The 4835-nt window shown below is 49.3% G+C and overlaps 1 long non-coding RNA gene across 1 annotated transcript; it reads right to left on the reverse strand.

Moving 5' to 3' along the window:
- Nucleotides 1-647: 647 nt before the first annotated feature.
- LOC140385336 (uncharacterized) lies at nt 648-3420 on the reverse strand. Its single transcript, XR_011933337.1, has 2 exons — nt 3280-3420; nt 648-2970 (listed from the first exon to the last, which is right to left on the reverse strand). It is a non-coding gene; the product is annotated as an uncharacterized lncRNA (long non-coding RNA).
- Between the last annotated feature and the right edge of the window lie 1415 nt (nt 3421-4835).

A 4835-nucleotide genomic window follows, 5' to 3' on the forward strand; every position in this document is an offset into this window, starting at 1 on the left:
TTCAGTCTGTTACATAATTACCTGGGAAACGGAACTGCCAGGCGTCCAGTGACATTCTGTCTGACCGTGTTTTTCTTTCAACAGTTAGGGTTCCCATTTCTGAAGTTTTGAGTTTAATTTCCTATCCGAGGTCGTGTTAGGTTTTGAACTCGTGAACATGATGTTGTTAAAACTGTGCAATATTGAGCCTGTTAATCTTTCCAACGCTTGCACCCAATTTTCCAAATGCTAACAATGGTTGTGAAGAAATAAACTAATCCTGAGGTACACTCTTCAGCAATGTGTCAGGGCGAAACTCGTTTAAGGTGAAACAGCAGCTCAATTTACATTCAATAATACAGAAGTGCCAATGAGTTGTGACTTTTTAAAAAGTAAATCTGGAGAATCTTGTGAATGTGGCGTGGGTTGCGATAATTGGTCATTCTGTAAACGTGGGTCGCTTGAAAAAAGTTTGAAAAACACTGCTTTAAAAGACGTTGATTTCAAAGCACATTAGTTCCTGAGTCAGACAACTCGAAATTTCAGCTGGCCTGCTGAAGGAAAGTTGCAATATTGTCATCCCTAAATCCTTTGTTTTTTTAAATGACAATTTATGGCAGGGGTTGTGCCATATTTTGTTTGTCGACATCAATAGGAAGTCAACAGACAAATTTTCCAAGTGGTTGCTTTATTGAAAAACAAAATCATTGCAAAACACACAGCAATGGACAGCATTAAAACACAAGTTAGAATGAGGTGGCACATTGCCCGATTCATTTGCACTGTGAACAGTATTAGGTTTTCTCTGGAAGAAAACTAGCATTCTGCTGTCTGCAGTTATCCCGGTGATGAATTTGGCATATGACATCAATACAGCCCCTGAAATATTCAAACGTAATAGCCTTGGCCAGGAGACATATTCCCCAATTCATGTCCAACTACTAGATTACAAGTGCCCTCTGTTGGTCGATTCAGGAACTAAATTGTTAGGATGTTGTTAGTCCTGATACAAGTGTGGAAGGTCTGCATTCATCAATATTAGGACGGTAGCATTGGGAAGAAGGTGCTCCATTCCACCCCCCCACCCCCACACACTCACAGCACCGCAAAGCTGCATACTTAGGCGCCTACTATACTCCCTGTACACACACGACTGCGTGGCAAAATTTGGTTCCAACTCCATCTACACGTTTGCTGACGATACGACCATAGTAGGTCAGATCTCGAATAACGACGAGTCAGAATACAGGAGGGAGCAGCGACAACAATTTATCCCTCAATGCCAGCAAAACTAAAGAGCTGATCATTGACTTCACACACCCCAGGGCCAAGGTGAAGATGTTTAGCAGTTTCAAATTCCTAGGGGTAAACATCTCCAAACATCTGTCCTGGTCCACCTATGTCAACACTACCACCAAGAAAGCTCAACAGCACCTATACTTCCTCAGGAAACTAAGGAAATTCGGCATGTCCACATTAACTCTTACCAAATTTTACAAATGCACCATAGAAAGCATCCTATCCGGCTGCATCACAGCCTGGTATGGCAACTGCTCGGCCCAGGACCGCAAGAAACTTCAGAGAGTCGTGAACACCGCCCAGTCCATCACACGAACCTGCCTCCCATCCATTGACTCCATCTACACCTCCCGCTGCCTGGGGAAAGCGGGCAGCATAATCAAAGATCCCTCCCACCCAGCTTACTCACTCTTCCAACTTCTTCCATTAGGCAGGAGATACAAACACACACAAACAGACTCAAAAACAGCTTCTTCCCCACTGTTACCAGACTCCTAAATGACCCTCTTATGGTCTGACCTCATTAACACCTGTATGCTTCATCCCATGCCGGTGTTTACGTAGTTACATTGTATACCTGGTGTTGCCCTATTATGTATTTTCTTTTATTTCCTTTTCTTTTCATGTACTTAATGGTCTGTTGAGCTGCTGGCAGAAAAATACTTTTCCGTGTACCTTGGTACACGTGACAATAAACAAAAATCCATACTCCCAAAAATACATACCAGAATCAAGCACTTTCTGCCACATCAAGTACAGTGTAACTAGTTTTATGCTCTGAAGAAGTCATACTGATTTGAAACATAACTCTGTTTCTCTCTCCATAGATGTTGCCGGACCTGCTGAGATTTTCCAGCATTTTCTGTTTTATTGCAGATCACTAGCATCCACATTATCGCAGAAAAATAAATCCCTCTAGTCTACCCCAACAATGTTACTCAGTTCCAACATTACAGCACTTCTGCTATACCAGTTGATATTGGTACCATTCTCTACCTAATTGCCATAGGCCTTGGGAATGAAATTAGCAGTGTTGAATTAAGGTCATTTTGTTGTTGTAGGTTCATCATATCTGCAGGGAACTGGGATGACAGGCCCGACATACTTCACATAGTCCACACACTGCCAGCACACAGGAGACTTTCATCTCATCCACCTGGGCTAATTAATACAGGTCCCATCAGTGACAAGTCAGCACCTTACCCACAATGCACCCAGTTGTCTCAAATTAATTTCATTGGCAGCAGGAATTGCATACAAGGAAAATTCCTGGTGAGCCCTGAACAAAGCATTATGGGGAAAGGTCAGGGGTGTGGGACTAATTGGACAGCTCTTTCTAGGTACGATGGTACAAGCCTCCTATATAGAACCATTCTATTACTTTTTAAAATGTGCTTTTTCATGGATTCACCCAAATAACTAAATAGCAATATTTTTCAAGCATCTTGATTCTAATGTGTATTTGCTTACAGAAGTTAATGCAAAGATAAAAGGTTGAATAAAAGATGATCAGCTTTTCTATCTTTTCTAAAGTCACTTTAGGGCCAACAGCCAGAGGGTTCCGAGCTCTGCACCCTCTCAAGATTTTGCCAAGGAAACTGCAGTATTTGTATTCCACAGACGGTGTTCTATTTCACATCTGATAAGCCCATTTTCCATGAAATGTCTCCTGTGGCGTCATTATACCTGCACCTGTGAAGCATACGATAAAAAAAACATCTGACTGATAACCTTTTTAAAAATCACAATATCATCCAATTAATAAATATCCTTTATATTTTGAGCATACAAGTGAGATAGTGCACATGAGGACAAAGTAGAAGACTTAAATCAAACACTTGCATTGTCAACTGTGACAGTGAGTGGCACTCTGTAGTGTCGAGTGTCCCTGCAGCAAATGGAGGGGAATGCCAGGTTTTGGCCTCAATAACAGATGTAGTGAGACTGAAATATGTAGTCAGGTCATGCTGTAGAAAGTAACAGTTGCAAGAGTACACTTACCAGAGAAGTGAAACGAGCTGCTGGACACCTTCTTGCTCATTAAAGGAAAAGGTGGATGCTGGAAATCTGAAAAAAAAGCAGAAAGTGCTGTCTAATCGCACAGAAACATTCACCGCACCAACCACCCACACATTCACCGCACCGTCCCCCCAGACACAGACACGGCACCGTCCACCCACACACAGACACGGCACCGTCCCCCCCCACAGACACGGCACCGTCCCCCCACACAGACACGGCACCGTCCCCCCACACACAGACACCGCACCGTCCCCCCACACAGACACGGCACCGTCCCCCCACACAGACACCGCACCGTCCACCCACACAGACACCGCACCGTCCACCCACACACAGACACCGCACCGTCCACCCACACACAGACACCGCACCGTCCCCCCACACAGACACGGCACCGTCCCCCCACACAGACACGGCACCGTCCCCCCACACACAGACACCGCACCGTCCCCCCACACAGACACGGCACCGTCCCCCCACACAGACACCGCACCGTCCACCCACACAGACACCGCACCGTCCACCCACACACAGACACCGCACCGTCCACCCACACACAGACACCGCACCGTCTCCCCACACAGACACGGCACCGTCCCCCCACACAGACACGGCACCGTCTCCCCACACAGACACGGCACCGTCCCCCCACACAGACACGGCACCGTCCCCCCACACAGACACGGCACCGTCCCCCCACACAGACACGGCACCGTCCCCCCACACAGACACGGAACCGTCCCCCCACACAGACACCGCACCGTCCACCCACACAGACACCGCACCGTCCACCCACACAGACACCGCACCGTCCCCCCACACAGACACCGCACCGTCCCCCCACACACAGACACCGCACCGTCCACCCACACACAGACACCGCACCGTCCCCCCACACACAGGCACCGCACCGTCCCCCCACACACAGACACCGCACCGTCCACCCACACAGACAACGCACCGCCCCCCCAAACAGACACCGCACCGTCCACCCACAAACAGACACCGCACTGTCCACCCACACAGACACAGCACCGTCCCCCCACACACAGACACCGCACCGTCCACCCACACAGACAACGCACCGCCCCCCCAAACAGACACCGCACCGTCCACCCACAAACAGACACCGCACTGTCCACCCACACAGACACAGCACCGTCCACCCACACTGCACCGCCAACCCACACAGACACCGCACCGTCCACCCACAGAGAGACACCGCACCGTCCACCCACACACAGACACCGCACCGTCCACCCACACACAGACACCGCACCGTCCACCCACACAGACAACGCACCGTCCCCCCACACAGACACGGCACCGTCCACCCACAAACAGACACCGCACTGTCCACCCACACAGACACAGCACCGTCCACCCACACTGCACCGCCAACCCACACAGACACCGCACCGTCCACCCACAGAGAGACACCGCACCGTCCACCCACACACAGACACCGCACCGTCCACCCACACACAGACACCGCACCGTCCACCCACACAGACAACGCACCGCCCCCCCAAACA

Source organism: Scyliorhinus torazame, chromosome 11, assembly GCF_047496885.1.
Source record: "Scyliorhinus torazame isolate Kashiwa2021f chromosome 11, sScyTor2.1, whole genome shotgun sequence".
Taxonomy (NCBI): domain Eukaryota; kingdom Metazoa; phylum Chordata; class Chondrichthyes; order Carcharhiniformes; family Scyliorhinidae; genus Scyliorhinus; species Scyliorhinus torazame.